Raw genomic sequence first — 26372 nt, forward strand, 5'->3', positions numbered from 1 at the left:
GACAACCAGGGGGACTGGAGGCCGTGCGCTTTCTACTCCAGAAAACTCAGCAAAGCGGAGCAGAACTACACCATCTGGGACAGGGAGTTGCTGGCCATACATGCAGCCTTCAAGGTGTGGCGGCACTTCCTCGTCGGAGCCAAACACACGGTGCAGGTCCGCACGGACCATAAGAACTTGGAGTACTGGCGCACGGCGAGGTTCCTGAACCAGCGACACATTCGCTGGGCGGAGTTTTTTGCAGACTTCAACTTCAGAATTGAGTACATCCCAGGAAACAGCAACGTCTTGGCGGACGCGCTGTCCAGGAAACCGCAGCTCAGGAGGCAGTTAGAGATGGCGAAACAGGCTTACAAAGTGCAGGCAGACCGACACAGGAGGATTGGGGAAGACATCCAGGTGGGAGACTGGGTCTGGTTAGCAGCCCAGGCAGTTCCAGCCAGATCGTTGGCCAAGAAGAAACTCGGGCACAAGCAGCTAGGGCCTTACCAAGTAGAGGCGCAGATCAACCCAGTGGCTTTCCGGTTGACACTCCCGGAGGGGTCCAGAATGCACCCGGTCTTTCATAGTTCAGTGCTCACGCCCTACAGGGAGCCCCACAGGTTTCAGGCACCAGGGACAGCACCAGACCCGCTCGGGGAAGCGCCCAGGAAGGGGGGGGTCGCCGAGAGGGGGGCCACTCAATGAGGCCACAGAAATTTTAGACTCAAGGTGGGGGGAGGATGGAGTTGAGTATCTCCTCGCCATAGAGGACACCCCGGCCAGCGCCAACAGGTGGGTGCCGGACTACAAATTGGAGGAGCAGTGGCTCAAGGAAGAATTCCATACGCTTTTCCCGCACAAACCCATGCCAGCGGGCTTTTTCAATGACTGTCTGTTCACACCCACCCTTTCAGCCAGCACCTTCCGGGGTTTCTCTTCAGCTGAGGAAGCGTCTCCGGGAGGCAGTTCCCCAGAGGGATCGCTCTCAGGTTTTGGCACGGGGGGATCTTATTGGTGGGAGGACCAACCCGAAGTGGGCTGGCGCAGAGACATGCCGAAGGGACCCTGGGAAGTGGAGCCCCCTCAGGCGACAGGGGGAGAAGGGCTCTTGGGTGATTTGGGGGCGGCCTCAGACTTCGAGCACACCGCGCAGGAGATGGAAGCGGAGGAGATCGCTGTCGACGAGCCCATGGGGGACTTCCCGGACTTATCCCAATGGCTACATGCCTCGGGAGACGAACTGTATCCTGAAATCACCCCCACTACACTGGAGCACCCGGAACCCACACTAGAAGAGGGGGAAGGGGAAGGGGGGGCTTCGAGGGGGGGATGGATGTCAGGGGTTCAGAAAGAGAGACACAGGAGGGGGAGCAAATGGAGAGTGAGGAGGAGGAGTACGAAGGGGGAGCAGGCAGTGACAGCGGCCAGAGTCACTCCACAAGTCTCTCTAGCGAATCGGAGGACTCACAGAAGGGAGCGCCCATGGCCAGAGCGAGGGGGGTTCCAGGGGGGAAGCCCCAGGAGGGAGGGGCCAGCGGGGAGTCCCTGAGCAGCAGTTGGAGATCAGGACCAGCTTCCCCACCAGAGCGCAGTGGGGAGGGGGAGTCCCAGGAGTCGGGACCAATGCTCTCACCACCGCCGGAAGGAAGGGCGAGATTCAGGGGGGTCAGCGTCAGATGAATCCAGGAAGGAAGTAACACCAGAGGGCAGAAGGACCCAGCGAAGGAAAGAGCAGCGCAGGAGGTGGAGCCGGGCTAGAATCTTAAACTGGTGTGGGGTCAGCAGTGAGTCAGAGGGGACTTAGCCGATCTAGCGTCAAGACGTGGGTCTGCGCGCCCAAAGCTTGGAACTGGAAACTAAACTTCAATAAAGACTTTTGTATATAACATCCAATGGGCGTCGGTCCTTTGTGGGCTGGGACCGAGAGGCAGTCCTGACAGATACCAAAATAACACCACACCGTCTTTTCACTTTCCAGAGCCAAAGGCACATGCGCTGGGCGGAATTCTTCATGGATTTCGACTTCAGAATAGAATACATCCCGGGGGATTCCAACGTTATAGCCGATGCGCTCTCCAGGAAACCGCAATATCTCGAGGAAGCGGCACCAGTAGCAGCCAAGCACATTTTCGCACCGCAGGCGTGGGCGTGCGCTGCCATCGCAGTCGACCTGGACGCGGTGCGACGCGCGTTGCAAATGAATCAGTTTGCACAATCCAAGATGGAGGAGCTGCGCAGGGGTTCACAGAGAGACGATGAGTTCCAGCTACGCGACGGGCTGTTAACTCGCAAAGGTGCCCTCTACGTACCAGGCGACGAGCTCCGCGCAAGGGTTCTGCAGCAGTTGCACGACGCCCCCAGTGCGGGCCACTTCGGCAAGGAGAAGACAGTGGAGCTGGTGGCCAGGGACTTTTGGTGGCCCCAGATGCGGGGAGAGGTAGCGGATTACGTCGCCAGGTGTGACACCTGTCAGAGGTCCAAGCCAGTACACCAGAAGCCAGCGGGACTACTGGAACCGCTGGAGACGCCACAGCAACCGTGGGAGAGGGTAGCGCTGGACTTTGTTACTGATCTGCCCAGCTCCAGAGGCAAGACGGCGGTACTGGTGGCTGTGGACCTGTTCACCAAGATGGCGCACTTCATTCCTTGCGCGAAGGTGGCGACAGCGGAACAAACCGCCAAACTCTTCGTCGACCACGTGTTCAGAGTGCATGGGCTGCCGCAGTCCATCCTGTCCGACAGGGGGCGGACAGGGGGCGCCGTTCTTCGCGAACAATGGACGTCATCCCAGAACCTTCCCGGGGTTCGTAGCAACGGGAGAGGGGGTGCCGCAAGAGGCCAACCAGTTCGCAGCAGAACTGCAAGAGGTGCACGAGGAACTGCGGAGACATTTGGAGCTAGCCAAACAAGCCTATAAGGTGCAGGCGGACAAACACAGGAGGGCGGGAGAGGACATCCAGGTGGGGGACTGGGTATGGTTAGCGGCCCAAGCGATGCCAGCCAAGTCGTTAGCTAAGAAGAAGCTAGGACACAGGCAGCTAGGGCCATACCAAGTTGAGGCTAGGATCAATCCTGTAGCGTTTCGACTGGCCCTCCCCGAAGGCTCCAGAGTGCACCCGGTCTTTCATAGGTCGGTGCTCACTCCCTACAAGGCCCCGCACAGGTTTCAGGAGTCAGAAACAGTACCAGACCCATGCAGAGAGTCACCCAAGGGGGGGGTCACCTAGGGCCGAACCACTCAATGAGGTCACAGAGATCCTGGACTCGAGATGGGGGGCAGAGGGAGTAGAATACTTTCTCGCCAGAGAGGGTACCCCAGCCAGTGCCAACAGTTGGGTGCCGGACTACGCTTTAGACGAACCTCTTCTCAAAGACGAGTTCCATGCCCTTTTCCCACATAGACCCATGCCAGCCGAGTACTTTGATGACTGGCTCTTTACGCCCACATTTTCAGCCAGCACGTTCTGGGGCTTTTCTTCCGCCGAGGAGGGAACGCCAGAATCAAGCCCGCCAAGGGGATCGTGCTCGGGGGTGGAAACGGAACCCTCTTATTGGTGGGACGAGCAACCAGAGGAGGACTGGCGCAAGAGATGGATGACGGGGCCTTGGCCGACAGCACCAGACGAAGTAACAATGGAAGAGGAAACTGAGAACACTTTTGGTGACGAACCTGAGTTCGAACACACATACACCGAGCTGCTAGCAGAGGACATTGAAGAAGACGACCTGTATCCTGCATCTACCTCCGAAGAGCCGCAGCTCCCACAACCTGCGCCCGACGGGCGGGAGGGGGGAAGAGGGGGCTTCGAGGGGGGATGGATGTCAGGGGTTCAGGGAGAGAGGCGCAGATGAGGGAGGAGACTGAGAGCGAGGGGGAAGGATCCCAGGGCGACGAGGAAGAGGATGACAATGACCCGAGGTTGTCCATGAGTCCCTCCAGTGAATCGGAGGATTCCCAAAAGGGAGCCCCCCTGGTCAGGCCAAGGGGAGCCAAAGGGGGAAGTAGTCAGGAGCAGGGAAGCGGCGGGGGAACCCCCACTGGGAGTTGGAGATCGGGACCGGCTTCTCCGCCGGAACGGAGTGAAGGGGGTGGAGCTACCAGTGTGTCAGACGGAGCAGAGCAGGAAGCAGAGAGGGGAAGGAGATCGGGGCAAGACGTCCTGCCGGAAGGGGCGGAGAGTAGTACCAGGAGCAGTGTAACTGTCGAAAGGAGGGTCAGAAGCAGCGTACATGCGCCAAGTTCAAATGTGGAGGCGCGCGGAAGTGAGGAGAGCCCGGGGGAGGAGCCTGGTCCCAAAGCACGAAGGAGGGGGGAACAGGCGTCAGAGGATTCAGCCTCTGGGGAATCCCGGAGGGAGGGAACCCAGGGGGGCAGAAAGACCCTGCGGAAAAGGAAGGAGAGGAAGAGGTGGTCCAGCACAAGCCTCTTAAACTGGTGTAGAGGCGGGACTGATTCAGAGGGGACTTCAGCGGTCTAAGCCTAACAGACGTAGCGCCACGCACCTCGGATGTAAAGCTAACATTGTTCTTCAATAAAAGCTTCTGTATATAAGCTGGACTGGACTTTGGTCTATTGTGAGCTGGGACCTTGGGTGGCCCTGACAGAAATGTTTCTTATCAGCCAAAATCAAGCTTAGGTGTTTTGGTTCCATCACAATAGAAAGAGGACTAAGAAGCTTGGATTGTTCTTTCGGTGTTCATTCACACACAAATAGCAAAGCGAAGTTTAACAAGCCTGAACAAAACAAAACAGGTTGTTTTGGGTTCCAGCTAAATAGAAAGAAGAATCTTGGATTTTGCTTATTTCATGTCGTGTTCTTCGGTGTTAATGCACATTGACACCGAATTCGCAAAGTGTGTGGAATGATACCAAAATAACACAACACCGTCTTTTCGCTTTTATATGCGTAGAAAGACGACGAATAGGCTTTGATTGGGCTTATTTCAAATTGGTGTTTATTGTGGTTAGAATGCACGTTCACCCAAAAATCGCAGAGTGAAATGTTTCTTATCAGCCAAAATCAAGCTTAGGTGTTTTGGTTCCATCACAATAGAGAGAGGACTAAGAAGCTTGGATTGTTCCTTCGGTGTTCATTCACCCACAAATAGCAAAGCGAAGTTTAACAAGCCTAAACAAAACAAAACAGGTTGTTTTGGGTTCCAGCTACATAGAAAGAAGAATGTTGGATTTTGCTTATTTCATGTCGTGTTCTTCGGTGTTAATGCACATTGACACCGAATTCGCAAAGTGTGTGTAATTATACCAAAATAACACAACACCGTCTTTTCGCTTTCATATGCGTAGAAAGTCGACGAATATGCTTTGATTGGGCTTATTTAAAAATTGGTGTTTTTGTGGTTAGAATGCACATTCACCCAAAAATCGCAGAGTGAAATATTTCTTATCAGCCAAAATCAAGCTTAGGTGTTTTGGTTCCATCACAATAGTAAGAGGACTAAGAAGCTTGGATTGTTCTTTCGGTGTTCATTCACCCACAAATACCAAAGCGAAGTTTAACAAGCCTAAACAAAGCAAAAAAAGTTTTTTTGGGTTCCAGCTACATAGAAAGAAGAATCTTGAATTTTGCTTATTTCAAGTCGTGTTCTTTGGTGTTAATGCACATTGATCCAGAAATCGCAAAGATTGTGTAATTATAGCAAAATAACACAACACCGTCTTTTCGCTTTCATATGCGTAGAAAGACGACGAGTAATCTTTGATTGGGCTTATTTCAAAATTGGTGTTTTTGTGGTTAGAATGCACATTCACCCAAAAATCGCAGAGTGAAATGTTTCTTATCAACCAAAACCAAGCTTAGGTGTCTTGGTTCCATCACAATAGAAAGAGGACTAAGAAGCTTGGATTGTTCTTTCGGTGTTCATTCACCCACAAATAGCAAAGCGAAGTTTATCAAGCCTAAACAAAACAAAACAGGTTGTTTTGGGTTCCAGCTACATAGAAAGAAGAATGTTGGATTTTGCTTATTTCATGTCGTATTCTTCGGTGTTAATGCACATTGACACCGAATTCGCAAAGTGTGTGTAATGATACCAAAATAACACAACACCGTCTTTTCGCTTTTATATGCGTAGAAAGACGACGAATAGGCTTTGATTGGGCTTATTTCAAATTGGTGTTTATTGTGGTTAGAATGCACGTTCACCCAAAAATCGCAGAGTGAAATGTTTCTTATCAGCCAAAATCAAGCTTAGGTGTTTTGGTTCCATCACAATAGAGAGAGGACTAAGAAGCTTGGATTGTTCCTTCGGTGTTCATTCACCCACAAATAGCAAAGCGAAGTTTAACAAGCCTAAACAAAACAAAACAGGTTGTTTTGGGTTCCAGCTACATAGAAAGAAGAATGTTGGATTTTGCTTATTTCATGTCGTGTTCTTCGGTGTTAATGCACATTGACACCGAATTCGCAAAGTGTGTGTAATTATACCAAAATAACACAACACCGTCTTTTCGCTTTCATATGCGTAGAAAGTCGACGAATATGCTTTGATTGGGCTTATTTAAAAATTGGTGTTTTTGTGGTTAGAATGCACATTCACCCAAAAATCGCAGAGTGAAATATTTCTTATCAGCCAAAATCAAGCTTAGGTGTTTTGGTTCCATCACAATAGTAAGAGGACTAAGAAGCTTGGATTGTTCTTTCGGTGTTCATTCACCCACAAATACCAAAGCGAAGTTTAACAAGCCTAAACAAAGCAAAAAAAGTTTTTTTGGGTTCCAGCTACACAGAAAGAAGAATCTTGAATTTTGCTTATTTCAAGTCGTGTTCTTTGGTGTTAATGCACATTGATCCAGAAATCGCAAAGATTGTGTAATTATAGCAAAATAACACAACACCGTCTTTTCGCTTTCATATGCGTAGAAAGACGACGAGTAATCTTTGATTGGGCTTATTTCAAAATTGGTGTTTTTGTGGTTAGAATGCACATTCACCCAAAAATCGCAGAGTGAAATGTTTCTTATCAACCAAAACCAAGCTTAGGTGTCTTGGTTCCATCACAATAGAAAGAGGACTAAGAAGCTTGGATTGTTCTTTCGGTGTTCATTCACCCACAAATAGCAAAGCGAAGTTTATCAAGCCTAAACAAAACAAAACAGGTTGTTTTGGGTTCCAGCTACATAGAAAGAAGAATGTTGGATTTTGCTTATTTCATGTCGTATTCTTCGGTGTTAATGCACATTGACACCGAATTCGCAAAGTGTGTGTAATGATACCAAAATAACACAACACCGTCTTTTCGCTTTCATATGCGTAGAAAGACGACGAATATGCTTGGATTGGGCTTATTTCAAATTTGCTGTTTTTGTGGTTAGAATGCACATTCACCCAAAAATCGCAGAGTGAAATGCTTCTTATCAGCCAAAATCAAGCTTAGGTGTTTTGGTTCCATCACAATAGAAAGAGGACTAAGAAGCTTGGATTGTTTTTTTGGTGTTCATTCACCCACAAATAGCAAAGCGAAGTTTAACAAGCCTAAAAAAAGCAAAAAAAGTTTTTTTGGGTTCCAGCTACATAGAAAGAAGAATCTTGAATTTTGCTTATTTCAAGTCGTGTTCTTTGGTGTTAATGCACATTGATCCAGAAATCGCAAAGATTGTGTAATTATAGCAAAATAACACAACACCGTCTTTTCGCTTTCATATGCGTAGAAGGACGACGAGTAATCTTTGATTGGGCTTATTTCAAAATTGGTGTTTTTGTGGTTAGAATGCACATTCACCCAAAAATCGCAGAGTGAAATGTTTCTTATCAGCCAAAATCAAGCTTAGGTGTTTTGGTTCCATCACAATAGAAAGAGGACTAATAAGCTTGGATTGTTCTTTCGGTGTTCATTCACCCACAAATAGCAAAGCGAAGTTTAACAAGCCTAAACAAAGCAAAAAAAGTTTTTTGGGGTTCCAGCTACATAGAAAGAAGAATCTTGAATTTTTCTTATTTCAAGTCGTGTTCTTTGGTGTTAATGCACATTGATCCAGAAATCGCAAAGAGTGTGTAATTATAGCAAAATAACACAACACCGTCTTTTCGCTTTCATATGCGTAGAAAGACGACGAATAAGCTTTGATTCGGCTTATTTCAAAATTGGTGTTTTTGTGGTTAGGATGCACATTCACCCCAAAATCGCAGAGTGAAATGTTTCTTATCAGCCAAAATCAAGCTTAGGTGTTTTTGTTCCATCACAATAGAAAGAGGACTAAGAAGCTTGGATTGTTCTTTCGGTGTTCATTCACCCACAAATAGCAAAGCGAAGTTTATCAAGCCTAAACAAAACAAAACAGGTTGTTTTGGGTTCCAGCTACATAGAAAGAAAAATCTTGGATTTTGCTTATTTTATGTGTTCTTCGGTGTTAATGCACATTAACACCGAATTCGCAAAGTGTGTGTAATGATACCAAAATAACACAACACCGTCTTTTCGCTTTCATATGCGAAGATAGACGACGAATAGGCTTTGATTGGGCTTACAGTGGTGCCTCGCAAGACGAAATTAATCCGTTCCGTGAGGCTCTTCGTATAGCGGTTTTTTCGTCTTGCGAAGCAAGCCCATTGACAGCTTAGCGGATTAGCGCTACAGCTGTCAAGCGGCTTCCAGCGATCAGCTGTTAAGCGGCTTATCAGCGGAACAGCTGATAAGCGGCTTAGAGGCTTAAGAAAAGGGCGAAAAAAGCGAAAAAAACCCGCGGGGGGATGCAAGATTTTTTTCGTCTTGCGAAGCAACCCCATAGGGGAATTCGTTTTACGAAGTGCCTCCAAAACGGAAAACCCTTTCGTCTAGCGGGTTTTTTGTCTTGCGAGGCGTTCGTCTTGCGGGGCACCACTGTATTTCAAAATTGGTGTTTTTGTGGTTAGAATGCACGTTCACCCAAAAATCGCAGAGTGAAATGTTTCTTATCAACCAAAATCAAGCTTAGGTGTTTTGGTTCCATCACAATAGAAAGAGGACTAAGAAGCTTGGATTGTTCCTTCGGTGTTCATTCACCCACAAATAGCAAAGCGAAGTTTAACAAGCCTAAACAAAACAAAACAGGTTGTTTTGGGTTCCAGCTACATAGAAAGAAGAATGTTGGATTTTGCTTATTTCATGTCGTGTTCTTCGGTGTTAATGCACATTGACACCGAATTCGCAAAGTGTGTGTAATTATACCAAAATAACACAACACCGTCTTTTCGCTTTCATATGCGTAGAAAGTCGACGAATAGGCTTTGATTGGGCTTATTTCAAATTTGGTGTTTTTGTGGTTAGAATGCACATTCACCCCAAAATCGCAGAGTGAAATGTTTCTTATCAGCCAAAATCAAGCTTAGGTGTTTTGGTTCCATCACAATAGAAAGAGGACTAAGAAGCTTGGATTGTTCTTTCGGTGTTCATTCACCCACAAATAGCAAAGCGAAGTTTAACAAGCCTAAACAAAACAAAACAGGCTGTTTTGGGTTCCAGCTACATAGAAAGAAAAATCTTGGATTTTGCTTATTTCATGTCGTGTTCTTCGGTGTTAATGCACATTGACACCGAATTCGCAAAGTGTGTGTAATGATACCAAAATAACACCACACCGTCTTTTCGCTTTCATATGCGTAGAAAGACGACGAATAAGCTTGGATTGGGCTTATTTCAAAATTGGTGTTTTTGTGGTTAGAATGCACATTCACCCAAAAATCGCAGAGTGAAATGTTTCTTATCGGCCAAAATCAAGCTTAGGTGTTTTGGTTCCATCACAATAGAAAGAGGACTAATAAGCTTGGATTGTTCTTTCGGTGTTCATTCACCCACCAATAGCAAAGCGAAGTTTAACAAGCCTAAACAAAGCAAAAAAAGTTTTTTGGGGGTTCCAGCTACATAGAAAGAAGAATCTTGAATTTTGCTTATTTCAAGTCGTGTTCTTTGGTGTTAATGCACATTGATCCTGTCAGGGTTTCAGGGAGAGAAGGGCAGATGGGGGAGGAGACAGAGAGCGAGGGGGAAGAATCCCAGAGAGACGAGGAGGAGGATGACAATGACCAAAGGTTGTCCATGAGTCTGTCCAGTGAGTCAGAGGACTCCCAAAAGGGAGCCCCACTGGTCAGACCAAGGGGAGCCCAAGGGGGAAGCAATCAGGAGCAGGGGAGCGAAGGGAGAGCCCCCAGTGGGAGTTGGAGATCGGGGCCGGTTTCTCCGCCGGAACGGAGTGAAGGGGGTGGAGTTACCAGTGTGTCAGAGGGAGCAGAGCAAGAAGGAGACAGGGGGAGGAGATCGGAGCAGGACGCTCTGCCGGAAGGGGCGTAGAGTAGCACCGGGAGCAGTGTAGCGGTCGAGAGAAAGGTCAGAAGCAACGTACGCGCGCCAAGTTCAAATGTGGAGGCGCGCGGAAGTGAGGAGAGCCCTGGGGAGGAGCCCGGCCCCAAAGCGCGAAGGAGGGGGGAAGAGGCGTCAGAGGATTCAGCCTCGGGCGAGTCCCGGCGGGAGGGAACCCAGGGGGGCAGAAAGACCCTGCGGAAGAGGAAGGAGAGGAAGAGGTGGTCCAGCGCAAACCTCTTAAACTGGTGCAGGGGCGGCACGGATTCAGAGGGGACTTCGGCGGTCTGATGTCACAGACGTAGAGCCACGGAGATGGAATGTAAAAGCAGCAATGCTCTTCAATAAAGACTTTTGTAAATAAACTGGTTTGGACTTGGGTCTCTTGTGAGCTGGGACCAACGGGTGGCTCTGACAGATCCAGAAATCGCAAAGATTGTGTAATTATAGCAAAATAACACAACACCGTCTTTTCGCTTTCATATGCGTAGAAAGACGACGAGTAATCTTTGATTGGGCTTATTTCAAAATTGGTGTTTTTGTGGTTAGAATGCACATTCACCCAAAAATCGCAGAGTGAAATGTTTCTTATCAACCAAAATCAAGCTTAGGTGTTTTGGTTCCATCACAATAGAAAGAGGACGAATAAGCTTGGATTGTTCTTTCGGTGTTCATTCTCCCACAAATAGCAAAGTGAAGTTTAACATGCCTAAACAAAACAAAACAGGTTGTTTTGGGTTCCAGCTACATAGAAAGAAGAATGTTGGATTTTGCTTATTTCATGTCGTGTTCTTCGGTGTTAATGCACATTGACACAGAATTCACACAGTGTGTGTTGAACGATACCAAAATAACACAACACCGTTGTCAGGGGCTCAGGAGCAGAGGCACAGGAAAGGGAGGAAATGGAGAGCGAAGGGGAGGAATCCGAACGGAACGTAAGCGATGACAGTGGTCCGAGGTCTCTGAGTCTTTCCAGCGAATCGGAAGACTCACAGAAAGGGGCTCCCATAGTCAGAGCAAGGGGGTTGCCTAGGGGGACACCCCAGGAAGAAGGGGCCAGAGTGGACTCAGAGAGCAGCAGTTGGAAATCAGGACCAGCTTCCCCACCAGAGAGCAGTAGGGGGGAGGAGTCCCAGGTATCGGGATCAGGCTGCTCACCGCCAGCGGGAGGAGATGAGTCAGGATTGGCCACGCCTTCATCGGAGAGAGAGGAAACGGTTGAGAGGAAGGTTGGAAGCTGGGCGCGCGCGCCAAGTTCAAATGTACAGGCGAGTGGCAGAGTTGGTAGCCCGGATAGGGAGCCAGGTCCTAAAGCCCGCCGAAAGGAGGGACAGGAGTCAGGGGGATCAGCGTCAGAAGAGTCCAGGAAGGAGGAGACACCGGGGGGCAGAAGGACCCAGAGGAGGAAGGAGCGACGGAAAAGGTGGAGTAAAGCGAGAGTCTTAAACTGGTGTACAGGGGGTGGAAACTCAGACAGGGCTTCGCCGATCTAGCGTCTAGACGTAGGGCTGCACGCTGCGGCTTGTAAATGGAAACTGAACCTCAATAAAGACTTTTATACATTACTACCGGCTAGTGTTGGTCCTCTGTGAGCTGGGACCTGGAGGCAGCTCTGACAGTAAGCCCTGTCTCCATTTTCACCAAGAACCTCGCAAGTGAGTGGACGCAGCGAGGGGCGAAGATTGGTTCTTCGCGAGCTCACAAAAGCAAGGAAAGATGACTACTGAACAGCAAATGGCAGACCTGCAAAATGCAGTGACGCGACTCAACCAGGAGATTCTCGCATCTAGGAAGAGAGAAGACGAAGCAGCTGCTGCCTGCAGAGATCTACAAGCCAGGTTGGACGTGCTTACTAAGCAGGGGCACCCCCCCCCAAACCGGAGGGGATTGGGTTGGGGAAGAGAGGAGCCAGCCTTGTGTCTCATTTTGATGGGAATTTGCAGCAGTACCCTAACTTCCGAGCAGACGTGATGTTTGCGCTGCAATTGCTGGATAAAGACTTTAGAGATGAGCAGGAGAGGGTGGGATTTATATTATCTCATTTGCATGGAGAAGCTAAAGCGTGGCTGCGCAACCTGTGGAGAGATAAGGATCCGGCGCTCCGAAGTGCAGATGCCTTCATTAAAGCGATGGATTCGTGTTTTTTATCAACAATAGACATTGATATAGCCAGAAAAGAGATACATGGACTGAAACAAGGGAGAGCCACTGTAAGGCAGTATCATTCCCACTTTTTTGCATTGGTGAATGCGCTGGGATGGGAGAAAGATTCAGCTGCAGTCAGAGACCTTTTCTGGGAAGGGCTGAATGGAGCTGTGAAGGAGGGGAGAGACCCCAAAGCACTCAGGAAGTTGTTCAGAGGGCACTGACGATTGGGGTGCGGCTGGAAGAGCGTCCCTGGGGCAAAGAAGAAGGGCGTTGGGGACGCACGCCAGCGAGAGCACCTCCCCTCTTTCCCAGGGATGCAGCACGTACGCAATCCACGCCTCCGCAGGGAGGGGGAGAAGAACCAATGGAGATTGGAGGCGCCAGGGCTCAGTCAGCAACCAGAGCCCTAACACCGGGAGCAGTCAAAGCGAAGCCTCCTAGAGGGAACAGGAAGTGCTACATCTGAGACAGTGCTCAGCACATGGCGAAAGAGTGTCCCCAGAGGCTCCACAAGCACACTGCAGCCTCAGCAACAGTAACAGAAGCAGCTCAGCAGAGAGCACCACAGCAGGGAAACGACGAAGTCTGGCTGGAAGCAGACCTGGGGCCCAGCCAGACAAGTCAGTGAAGCAGTCCCCAGAAATTTTGCAGCCCACATATCCTCTCCCGCTCAAACCAGTGGTGCAACTCACCGCATCGCTCCAGTTACCCAATGGACTCACAATGGAAGTGCCCATTACCATTGACTCTGGTAGTAACGCAGACTTTCTAGGACTGGATTTCATTAAGCAACACAGCATAGCGCTCCTGCCAGCCACGCTGCCCCTGAAGGTTGTCACGGTGGATGGCAGGGAATTGCTGGGGGGGCAGGTGGTGAAGCAAACGCCGCCAATGGTGATGCAGATTGGCAATCACCGGGAAGTCATCAGCTTCAATGTCACCCAACTGTTGGACACGCCTGTAGTATTGGGCATGAGTTGGCTGCACAGGCACAGCCCAGTGTTGGCATGGTACCAGCGCCAACTGACTTTCGGCTCCTCCTACTGTGCAGAACACTGCATTCTGCCTAGCCCGGAAGGGGAAGAGGATGACCCGCAGCTACAATTAGGCACGCTGCAAGCAGTGCCCCACAAGTACGCAGCATTTTGGGAGGTTTTCTGCGAGAAGGAAGCGGACAAGCTACCTCCCCACAGGTCCTATGACTGCAAGATTGACCTCCTGCCGGGGGCGACGCTGCCGACCGGGAAAACTGTATTCCATGTCTGAAGACGAACTACAGGAACTCAGGGAGTTCATAGATCACAACTTGAAGCGCGGTTTCATCCGGGAGTCCAAGGCAGTGGGGGGCAGCCCCCGTATTCTTTCTTAGACACGCCCCAAAAGAGGCTTGTAGTTGATTACAGGGTCATTAATTCGAGGACGAAGCCCACGGCATTCCCCATGCCCAAGATCGACGACCTACTCGCAACGGTGAGGAAGGGACGCATCTTCACCAAGGTGGATTTTCGAGGGGCGTACAACCTCATACGTGTGCGGGAGGGCGATGAGTGGAAGACAGCCATGTTCACGCCCCTGGGCACCTATGAATACAGAGTTATGCCGTTTGGATTACAAAATGGCTCCCACTGTTTTCAAGCCTTCATGCATCACGTGTTAGCGGGACTCCTCTACAAGTGCGTCTGCTTCCTGGACGACATCCTGATATTCTCAGACTCGCAGGAGGCGCACGAGAGGGACGTCAAAGAAGTTCTGCAGAGACTGCAGGAGCACAGACTGTACGCCAAGCTGGAGAAGTGCCAATTCGACATGACGGAGGTGGATTTCCTGGGCAACAAATTATCGGACAAGGGGCTCGCCATGGACAGCGCCAAAGTTCGTTCACTGTTGGACTGGAAGAGCCCACGCACTCGGAAGGAGGTCCAGCGGTTTGTCGGCTTTGCAAACTTTTATCGCAAGTTCATCAAGGGATTCGCTATGCAGACGGCGGCCATCACCGACACGCTCAGCTCCAAGAAGAAGAAGTTTATCTGGACGGAGCAGGCGGAGCAGTCCTTTCAGAAACTCAAGCGTCTCTTCGCGTCCGAAGAGCAGCTACTGCATGTGAATCCCAGCAGACCGCTGAGGGTGGAGACGGACGCCTCAGACAGGGCCGTGGGTGCAGTCCTGTTGCAGCAAGACCCGCATGGGGACTGGGGGCCGTGCGCTTTCTACTCCAGGAAGCTCAGCAAGTCGGAGCAGAACTACACCATCTGGGACAGGGAGTTGCTGGCCATTCATGCAGCATTCAAGGCGTGGCGGCACTTCCTTATCGGAGCCAAGCACACAGTCAGGTCCGCACTGACCATAAGAACCTGGAGTACTGGCGCACGGCGAGGTTCCTGAACCAGAGGCACATACGCTGGGCGGAGTTCTTTGCGGATTTCGACTTCAAGATAGAGTACATCCCAGGCGACAACAACGTCATGGCAGATGCACTGTCCAGGAAGCCGCAATACCTCGAGGAGGCGGCTCCAGTGGCGGCAAAGCACATTTTTGCACCGAAGGCGTGGGCATGCGCTTCGGCAACCGTGGACCTGGATGCTGTACGTCGAGCGCTGCAGGAGGACCCCTTCGCACAAGCCAAGATGGAGGAGGTGCACAGTGGCAAGGCGAAGGACGACGAGTTCCAGATACGCGACGGATTGCTCATCCACAAAGGAGCCCTCTATGTACTGGGGGACGACCTCCGCGTGAAGGTACTGCAGCAGCTGCACGACGCACCCACCGCCGGGCACTTCGGCAAAGAGAAGACTGTAGAATTGCTAGACAGAGACTTTTGGTGGCCCAGGATGCGGGGGGAAGTAGCGGATTGCGTCTCGAGGTGCGACACCTGCCAAAGGGCCAAGCCAGTGCACAAACCGCCGGCGGGACTGCTGGAACCACTGCAGACTCCGCTCGAACCGTGGGAGAGGGTGGCACTGGACTTTGTCACGGATCTACCCAGCTCGCGGGGCAAGACAGCAGTTCTAGTAGTGGTGGACATGTTCACCAAAATGGCCCATTTCATTCCGTGCGCGAAGGTGGCCACAGCGAAATAGACCGCCAAGCTGTTCATAGACCACGTGTTCAAGGTTCACGGTCTACCACGATCTATCCTGTCCGACCGGGGGCGACAGTTCATCTCGAATTTCTGGCAAAAGCTGATGGGCATCCTGAACGTCAAGATCAACCTAGCGTCGGCGAGACACCCGCAGACCAACGGGCAAGCGGAGCGGGTCAACGCCATCATGCAGCAGTACCTAAGATGCTACGCGAATCAGCAGCCTGTGACATGGGTGGACTACCTGCCACTCGCCGAGCTCGCCTACAACAACACGAAGCACGTGTCCACGGGGGTGACGCCGTTCTTCGCCAACAATGGGAGACATCCCAGAACCTTCCCGGGATTAGAGAGAGTGGGGGAGGGGAGCCACAGGCAGCGGACGCCTTCGCGTCAGAGTTGCAGGAGGTCCACAAACAGCTCCGAAGGCAGTTAGAACTAGCAAAGCATGCATACAAACTACAGGCTGACAAACACAGAAGGGCCGGGGAAAACATACAGGTGGGAGACTGGGTTTGGTTAGCAGCCCAGGCAGTGCCGGCCAGATCATTAGCGAAGAAGAAGCTTGGACATAAGCAGCTAGGGCCGTACCAAGTCGAGGCACAGGTCAATCCAGTGGCCTTCCGGTTGACACTTCCGGAAGGATCCAGAATGCACCCGGTCTTTCATAGATCAGTGCTCACGCCCTACAAGGCACCTCACAGATTTCAGGAGCCAAGAAAGGCACCAGACCCACTCAGGGAAACGCCCACAGAAAGGGGGTCGCCGAGGGGGGACCCCATCAACGAGGTAACAGAGATTTTAGACTCGAGATGGGGGGAAGAGGGGGTTGAGTATCTCCTCGCCAGGGAAGGTACCCCGGCAAGCGCCAACAGCTGGGTGCCGTACTATGAGGTGGAGGAGCACTACCTCAAGGACGAGTTCCACGCACTCTTCCCACACAGACCTATGCCGGCAGATTATTTCGACAAATATCTTTTCACACCCACACTTTCCGCCAGCACGTTCCAGGGGTTCTCCTCGGACGAGGAACCGGCAATTGACACATGTTCCCCGGAGGGATCGCCCTCGGGGTTTGCCTCAGACCACTCTTATTGGTGGGACGAACGACCGGAGGAGCAGTGGCGCAGGAAGTGGTTGGAGGGTCCCTGGCAGGCAACATCCCCAGAGGAGACCGGGGGAGAGGCGGACATGGACGCGTTGGGAGAGGACCTTGGGTTCGAGCACGGAGGCAAACAGATGGAAGCAGAGGAGATCGATGTCAACGAGAACATGGAGGACGATCAGAACTCATCCAGCTGGCTGCACGCCACGGGAGACGAACTGTATCCGGCACTCACCCCCACAACTATGGAGAGCCCAGTACCCACACCTGAAGGAGGGGAGGGGGGAAGGGGGGGCTTCGAGGGGAGATGGGTGTCAGGGGCTCAGGAGCAGAGGCACAGGAAAGGGAGGAAATGGAGAGTGAAGGGGAGGAATCCAAAGGGAACGTAAGTGTCAGAGCTGCCTCCAGGTCCCAGCTCACAGAGGACCAACGCTAGCCGGTAGTAATGTACAAAAGTCTTTATTGAGGTTCAGTTTCCATTTACAAGCCGCAGCGTGCAGCCCTACGTCTGGACGCTAGATCGGCGAAGCCCCGTCTGAGTCTCCACCCCCTGTACACCAGTTTAAGCCTTACTCCACCTTTTCCGTTGCTCCTTTCTCCTCTGGGTCCTTCTGCCCCCCGGTGTCTCCTCCTTCCTGGACTCTTCTGACGCTGACCCCCCTGACTCCTGCCCCTCCTTTCGGCGGGCTTTAGGACCTGGCTCCCTACCCGGGCTACCCACTGTGCCGCTTGCCTGTACATTTGAACTTGGCGCGCGCGCCCAGCTTCCAACTTTCCTCTCTATCGTTTCCTCGCTCTCCGATGGAGGCGTGGTCAATCCTGACTCATCTTTCTGTGAGTCTTCCGATTCGCTGGACAGACTCAGAGACCTCAGACCACTGTCATCGCTTACATTCCCTTCGGATTCCTCCCCTTCGCTCTCCATTTCCTCCCTTTCCTGTGCCTCTGCTCCTGAGCCCCTGACAGTAAGCGATGACAGTGGTCCGAGGTCTCTGAGTCTTTCCAGCGAATCGGAAGACTCACAGAAAGGGGCTCCCATAGTCAGAGCAAGGGGGTTGCCTAGGGGGACACCCCAGGAAGAAGGGGCCAGAGGGGACTCAGAGAGCAGCAGTTGGAAATCAGTACCAGCTTCCCCACCAGAGAGCAGTAGGGGGGAGGAGTCCCAGGTATCGGGATCAGGCTGCTCACCGCCAGCGGGAGGAGATGAGTCAGGATTGGCCACGCCTTCATCGGAGAGAGAGGAAACGGTTGAGAGGAAGGTTGGAAGCTGGGCGCGCGCGCCAAGTTCAAATGTACAGGCGAGCGGCACAGTGGGTAGCCCAGATAGGGAGCCAGGTCCTAAAGCCCGCCGAAAAGAGGGACAGGAGTCAGGGGGATCAGCGTCAGAAGAGTCCAGGAAGGAGGAGACACCGGGGGGCAGAAGGACCCAGAGGAGGAAGGAGCGACGGAAAAGGTGGAGTAAAGTGAGAGTCTTAAACTGGTGTACAGGTGGTGGAGACTCAGACAGGGCTTCGCCGATCTAGCGTCTAGACGTAGGGATGCATGCTGCGGCTTCTAAATGGAAACTGAACCTCAATAAAGACTTTTGTACATTACTACGGGCTAGCGTTGGTCCTCTGTGAGCTGAGACCTGGAGGCAGCTCTGACAACCGTCTTTTCGCTTTCATATGCGTAGAAAGACGACGAATAGGCTTTGATTGGGCTTATTTCAAATTTGCTGTTTTTGTGGTTAGAATGCACATTCACCCAAAAATCGCAGAGTGAAATGTTTCTTATCAGCCAAAATCAAGCTTAGGTGTTTTGGTTGGATAACAATAGAAAGAGGACTAAGAAGCTTGGATTGTTCTTTTGGTGTTCATTCACCCACAAATAGCAAAGCGAAGTTTAACAAGCCTAAACAAAACAAAACAGGTTGTTTTCGGTTCCAGCTACATAGAAAGAAGAATCTTGGATTTTACTTATTTCATGTCGTGTTCTTCGGTGTTAATGCCCATTGACACCGAATTCGCAAAGTGTGTGGAATAATACCAAAATAACACAACACTGTCTTTTCACTTTCATATGCGTAGAAAGACGATGAATAAGCTTTGATTGGGCTTATTTCAAATTTGGTGTTTTTGTGGTTAGAATGCACATTCACCCAAAAATCGCAGAGTGAAATGTTTCTTATCAGCCAAAATCAAGCTTAGGTGTTTTGGTTCCATCACAATAGAAAGAGGACTAATAAGCTTGGTGTCAGGACTGCCTCTCGGTCCCAGCTCACAGAGGACCGACGCCCATTGGATATTATATACAAAAGTCTTTATTGAAGTTTAGTTTCCATTTCCAAGCTTTGGGCGCGCAGACCCACGTCTTGACGCTAGATCGGCTAAGTCCCCTCTGACTCACTGCTGACCCCACACCAGTTTAAGATTCTAGCCCGGCTCCACCTCCTGCGCTGCTCTTTCCTTCGCTGGGTCCTTCTGCCCTCTGGTGTTACTTCCTTCCTGGATTCCTCTGACGCTGACCCCCCTGAATCTCGCCCTTCCTTCCGGCGGGCTTTAGGACCTGGCTCCTTGTCAGGACTCCCTGCTGTGCCGCTCGCCTCTACATTTGAACTTGGCGCGCGTGCCCAGCCGGTAACCTTCCTTCTGACCGTTTCCCCGCTTCCTGATGTGGGCGTTGCCAAACCTGACTCCTCTCCTCCCGCTGGTGGTGAGAGCATTGGTCCCGACTCCTGGGACTCCCCCTCCCCACTGCGCTCTGGTGGGGAAGCTGGTCCTGATCTCCAACTGCTGCTCAGGGACTCCCCGCTGGCCCCTCCCTCCTGGGGCTTCCCCCCTGGAACCCCCCTCGCTCTGGCCATGGGCGCTCCCTTCTGTGAGTCCTCCGATTCGCTAGAGAGACTTGTGGAGTGACTCTGGCCGCTGTCACTGCCTGCTCCCCCTTCGTACTCCTCCTCCTCACTCTCCATTTGCTCCCCCTCCTGTGTCTCTCTTTCTGAACCCCTGACATCCATCCCCCCCTCGAAGCCCCCCCTTCCCTCTTCCCCCTCTTCCAGTGCGGGTTCTGGGTGCTCCAGTGTAGTGGGGGTGATTTCAGGATACAGTTCGTCTCCCGAGGCATGTAGCCATTGGGATAAGTCCGGGAAGTCCCCCATGGGCTCGCCGACAGCGATCTCCTCCTCTTCCATCTCCTGCGCGGTGTGCTCGAAGTCTGAGGCCGCCCCCAAATCACCCAAGAGCCCTTCTCCCCCTGTCGCCTGAGGGGGCTCCACTTCCCAGGGTCCCTTCGGCATGTCTCTGCGCCAGCCCACTTCGGGTTGGTCCTCCCACCAATAAGATCCCCCCGTGCCAAAACCTGAGAGCGATCCCTCTGGGGAACTGCCTCCCGGAGATGCTTCCTCAGGTGAAGAGAAACCCCGGAAGGTGCTGGCTGAAAGGGTGGGTGTGAACAGACAGTCATCGAAAAAGCCCGCCGGCATGGGTTTGTGCGGGAAAAGCGTATGGAATTCTTCCTTGAGCCACTGCTCCTCCAATTTGTAGTCCGGCACCCACCTGTTGGCGCTGGCCGGGGTGTCCTCTATGGCGAGGAGATACTCAACTCCATCCTCCCCCCACCTTGAGTCTAAAATTTCTGTGGCCTCATTGAGTGGCCCCCCTCTCGGCGACCCCCCTTCCTGGGCGCTTCCCCGAGCGGGTCTGGTGCTGTCCCTGGTGCCTGAAACCTGTGGGGCTCCCTGTAGGGCGTGAGCACTGATCTATGAAAGACCGGGTGCATTCTGGACCCCTCCGGGAGTGTCAACCGGAAAGCCACTGGGTTGATCTGCGCCTCTACTTGGTAAGGCCCTAGCTGCTTGTGCCCGAGTTTCTTCTTGGCCAACGATCTGGCTGGAACTGCCTGGGCTGCTAACCAGACCCAGTCTCCCACCTGGATGTCTTCCCCAATCCTCCTGTGTCGGTCTGCCTGCACTTTGTAAGCCTGTTTCGCCATCTCTAACTGCCTCCTGAGCTGCTCGTGAATCTCCTGCAACTCCGCTGCCACGGCCTCTGCTCCCTGCGGCTCCCCCTCCCCCACTGTGTCCAAACCCGGGAAGGTTCTGGGATGCCGCCCGTTGTTGGCGAAAAACGGTGTCACACCCGTGGACCCGTGCTTCGTGTTGTTGTAGGCAAACTCGGCCAACGGTAGATAGTCCACCCAGGTCGAGGGCTGCTGGTTCGCGTAGCATCTCAGGTACTGTTGCATGATGGCGTTGACCCTCTCCGCTTGCCCGTTAATCTGCGGGTGTCTCGCCGACGCCAGGCTGACCTTGACGTTCAGGAACCCCATCAGCTTTTGCCAGAAGTTGGAGATGAACTGGTGCCCCCGGTCGGACAAAATAGACCGTGGTAGGTGGTGCACCTTGAACACGTGGTCTATAAACATCTTAGCGGTCTGCTCGGCCGTGGCCACCTTCGCGCAAGGAATGAAGTGGGCCATCTTGGTGAACAGGTCTACTACCACGAGTACTGCCGTCTTGCCCCTCGAGCTGGGCAGATCAGTGACAAAGTCCAGGGCCACCCTCTCCCACAGTTCGAATGGTGTCTGTAGCGGTTCCAGCAGGCCCGCCGGCGGCCTGTGTACTGGCTTGGCCCTTTGGCAGGTGTTGCACCTATTGACGTAGTCCGCTACATCCCCCCTCATCTTAGGCCACCAAAAGTCTCTGGCCACCAAGTCCACCGTCTTCTCCTTGCCGAAGTGCCCCGCGCTGGGCGCGTCGTGCAGCTGTTGCAGGACCTTCGCGCGGAGGCTGTCTCCTGGTACGTAGAGGACTCCCTTGCGGAGTAGCAGGCCGTCACGTACTTGGAATTCGTCGTCCCTCGCCGTGCCGCGGCGCACCTCCTCCATCTTGGCTCGGGCGAAAGAGTCCGTCTGCAGCTCGCGGCGTACCGCGTCCAGGTCCACCGTGGCTGACGCGCATGCCCACGCCTGTGGTGTGAAAATGTGCTTGGCCGCCGCCGGTTCCTCTGCCTCCAGATACTCCGGTTTCCTGGACAGCGCGTCCGCCAAGACGTTGCTGTTTCCTGGGATGTACTCAATTCTGAAGTCGAAGTCTGCAAAAAACTCCGCCCAGCGAATGTGTCGCTGGTTCAGGAACCTCGCCGTGCGCCAGTACTCCAAGTTCTTATGGTCCGTGCGGACCTGCACCGTGTGTTTGGCTCCGACGAGGAAGTGCCGCCACGCCTTGAAGGCTGCATGTATGGCCAGCAACTCCCTGTCCCAGATGGTGTAGTTCTGCTCCGCTTTGCTGAGTTTTCTGGAGTAGAAAGCGCACGGCCTCCAGTCCCCCTGGTTGTCTTTCTGCAACAGAACGGCTCCTACGGCCCTGTCAGAGGCGTCCGTCTCCACTCTCATGGGCCTGCTGGGATTTACGTGTAACAGGTTCTCCTCGGAGGCGAAGAGCTGCTTAAGCTTCTGAAAGGACTGTTCCGCCTGCTCCGTCCAGATGAACTTCTTCTTCTTGGAACTGAGGGTGTCGGTGATGGCCGCTGTCTGCATGGCGAACCCTTTGATGAATTTGCGATAAAAGTTGGCAAAGCCGACAAACCTCTGGACTTCCTTCCGATTGCGTGGGCTCTTCCAGTCCAGCACTGCACGTACCTTGGCACTGTCCATGGCCAGTCCTTTGTCGGACAGTTTGTAGCCCAGTAAATCCACCTCCGTCTTGTCGAACTGGCACTTCTCCAGCTTGGCGTACAGCCTGTGCTCCCGCAGCCTCTGCAGAACTTCCCTGACATCTCTCTCGTGAGCCTCTTGCGACTCTGAGAAGATCAGGATGTCGTCCAGGAAGCAGACGCACTTCTTGTAGAGAAGACCTGCCAAGACATGATGCATGAAGGCTTGAAAACAGTGGGAACCATTCTTTAATCCAAAAGGCATAACTCTATATTCATAAGTGCCCAGCGGCGTAAACATGGTCGTCTTCCACTCGTCGCCTTCCCGCACGCGAATGAGATTGTACGCTCCGCGCAGATCCAACTTGGTAAAGATGCGACCCTTCCTCACCGGCGCCAGCAGGTCATCGATCTTGGGCATAGGGAAGGCCGAGAGCTTTGTTTTCAGGTTTAAGACGCGAAAGTCCACGACCAGCCTCTTCTGGGGCGTGTCCCGCTTCTTTACAAAGAACACGGGACTGCCCCCCACCGCCTTGGACTCCCGAATGAATCCCCGCTTCAAGTTGTGCTCTATGAACTCCCTGAGGTCCTGCAGTTCATCCTCAGACATGGAGTACAGTTTCCCCGTTGGCAGCGTCGCGCCCGGCAGAAGGTCAATCTTGCAGTCGTAGGGTCTGTGGGGAGGCAGCTTGTCCGCTTCCTTCTCGCAGAAGACTTCCAAAAACTCTCTGTACTTGTCGGGTACCGCTTGCAGCATGCCCAAGTTTAGCTGTGGTCCTTCCTCGTGCCCCTCATCTTCCAGGTCAGCCAGGATGCAGTGTGCTGTGCATTAGGAGGAGCAGAAGGTCAGTTGACGTTGGTACCATGCCAATGCCGGGCTGTGCCTATCCAGCCAACTCATACCCAACACTATGGGCGTGTCTGACAGGCTGGTGACGTTGAAGCTGATGACTTCGCGGTGATTACCAATACGCATCACCATTGGCGGCGTCTGCTGCAGCACTTGCCCTCCTAGTAGCTCCCTGCCATCTACCATGACGACGTTCAGAGGTACCGTCGCTGGCAGAAGGGCTATGCCATGTTGCTGGATGAATTCCATGCCTATAAAATCTGCATTGCTCCCAGAATCAATGGTAATGGGAATTTCTACAGTGAGCCCATTGGGAAGTTGAAGTGATGCGGTGAGCTGCACCACTGGTTTGGGTGGGAGGGCATCCGTGGGCTGCAATGTCCCTGGGGATTGCTTCACTGACTTGTCTGGCTGGCCCCCAGTGGCTCCATTTCCAGCCAGACAGTGGAGTTTTCCTGCTGTGATTCACTTTGCTGAACTGCTTCTGTTACTGTAGCTGCGGCTGCAGTGTGCTTGCAAAACCGCTGGGGACACTCTTTCGCCATGTGCTGAGCACTGTCGCAGATGTAGCACTTCCTGGTCCCTCTAGGAGGCTTCATTTTGACTGCTCTCGGCGTTAGGGCTCCGGCTGTGGACTGAGCCTTAGCACCACCTATCTCCATCGGCTCCTCTCCCCCTCCCATTTGAGGCAGGGATCTAGCCCGCGCCGCTTCCTTGGGAAAGGGGGGTGGTGCTTTCGTTGGCGTGCGTCCCCAATGCCCTTCCTCCTTGTCCCAAGGGCGTCCTTCCAGCCTCACTCCAATCGTAAGAGCCCTCTCCACCACCTCTTTGGTGGTTTGGGGTCTCTCTCCTCTTGCGATCTCATCCTTGACAAATCCATTCAGACCCTCCCAGAACAGGTCTCTGACGGCAGCTGATTCTCTCTCCCACCCCAGTGCGTTCACCAATGCAAAATAGCGTGAGTGATATTGCCTTACAGTGGCTTTGCCCTGCCTTAGTCCATGAATCTGTCTCCTGGCGATATCAACATCAATCTCAGACAAAAAACAAGCATCCATCGCTTTAACGAAGGCAACTGCATCTTGGAGGGCTGGATCCTTATCTCTCCAGAGACTGCGCAGCCACGATTTCGCCTCTCCCCGTAAATGCGAAACAATAAATCCCACTCTCTCTTCCTCATTTTTAAAGTCTTTCTCTAGCAGCTGCAGTGCATATATTACATCCCCTCTGAAGTTAGGATACTCCTGCAGGTCCCCACTGAAATGAGACACAAGGCTCCCTCCTCTATGCACCAGTCCCATCCCTTCTGGTCTGGTGGCTTGTAGCCTCTGTGTAGTTAGCACGTCTAACCTGGTTCGCAGATCCTGGCAGGCAGCAGCTGCTTCATGTTCCTTCTTTCTGGACGCAGCAATTTCTGCGGTCAGCTGCGTCACTGCGTTTTGCAGACTGGCTATCTTCTCTTCGGTAGTCATCTCCCTGGTTTTCGTGAGCTCGCGAAGCACCAATTTTCACCGCTCGCTGCTTTCCCACACTCCACGAGGTTGTAAAATTGGTGGTTGGAGAGAGGGGACTTACTGTCAGGACTGCCTCTCGGTCCCAGCCCACAGAGGACCGACGCCCATTGGATGTTATATACAAAAGTCTTTATTGAAGTTTAGTTTCCAGTTCCAAGCTTTGGGCGCGCAGACCCACGTCTTGACGCTAGATCGGCTAAGTCCCCTCTGACTCACTGCTGACCCCACACCAGTTTAAGATTCTAGCCCGGCTCCACCTCCTGCGCTGCTCTTTCCTTCGCTGGGTCCTTCTGCCCTCTGGTGTTACTTCCTTCCTGGATTCCTCTGACGCTGACCCCCCTGAATCTCGCCCTTCCTTCCGGCGGGCTTTAGGACCTGGCTCCTTGTCAGGACTCCCTGCTGTGCCGCTCGCCTCTACATTTGAACTTGGCGCGCGCGCCCAGCCGGTAACCTTCCTTCTGACCGTTTCCCCGCTTCCTGATGTGGGCGTTGCCAAACCTGACTCCTCTCCTCCCGCTGGTGGTGAGAGCATTGGTCCCGACTCCTGGGACTCCCCCTCCCCACTGCGCTCTGGTGGGGAAGCTGGTCCTGATCTCCAACTGCTGCTCAGGGACTCCCCGCTGGCCCCTCCCTCCTGGGGCTTCCCGCCTGGAACCCCACTCGCTCTGGCCATGGACGCTCCCTTCTGTGAGTCCTCCGATTCGCTAGAGAGACTTGTGGAGTGACTCTGGCCGCTGTCACTGCCTGCTCCCCCTTCGTACTCCTCCTCCTCACTCTCCATTTGCTCCCCCTCCTGTGTCTCTCTTTCTGAACCCCTGACAGTATCATTACACACACTTTGCGAATTCGGTGTCAATGTGCATTAACACCGAAGAACACGACATGAAATAAGCAAAATCCAAGATTCTTCTTTCTATGTAGCTGGAACCCAAAACAGCCTGTTTTGTTTTGTTTAGGCTTGTTAAACTTCGCTTTGCTATTTGTGGGTGAATGAACACCGAAAGAACAATCCAAGCTTCTTAGTCCTCTTTCTATTGTGATGGAACCAAAACACCTAAGCTTGATTTTGGCTGATAAGAAACATTTCACTCTGCGATTTTTGGGTGAACGTGCATTCAAACCACAAAAACACCAATTTGAAATAAGCCCAATCAAAGCCTATTCGTCGTCTTTCTACGCATATGAAAGCGAAAAGACGGTGTGGTGTTATTTTGGTATCATTACACACACTTTGCGAATTCGGTGTCAATGTGCATTAACACCGAAGAACACGACATGAAATAAGCAAAATCCAAGATTTTTCTTTCTATGTAGCTGGAACCCAAAACAGCCTGTTTTGTTTTGATTAGGCTTGTTAAACTTCGCTTTGCTATTTGTGGGTGAATGAACACCGAAAGAACAATCCAAGCTTCTTAGTCCTCTCTCTATTGTGATGGAACCAAAACACCTAAGCTTGATTTTGGCCGATAAGAAACATTTCACTCTGCGATTTTTGGGTGAATGTGCATACTAACCACAAAAACACCAAGTTTGAAATAAGCCCAATCAAAGCTTATTCATCGTCTTTCTACGCATATGAAAGCGAAAAGACGGTGTGGTGTTATTTTGGTATCATTACACACACTTTGCGAATTCGGTGTCTATGTGCATTAACACCAAAGAACACGACATGAAATAAGCAAATCCAAGATTCTTCCTTCTGTGTAGCTGGAACCCAAAACAACCTGTTTTGTTTTGTTTAGGCATGTTAAACTTCACTTTGCTA

Source organism: Podarcis melisellensis, assembly GCF_964234715.1.
Source record: "Podarcis melisellensis genome assembly, chromosome: 5".
Taxonomy (NCBI): Eukaryota; Metazoa; Chordata; class Lepidosauria; order Squamata; family Lacertidae; genus Podarcis; species Podarcis melisellensis.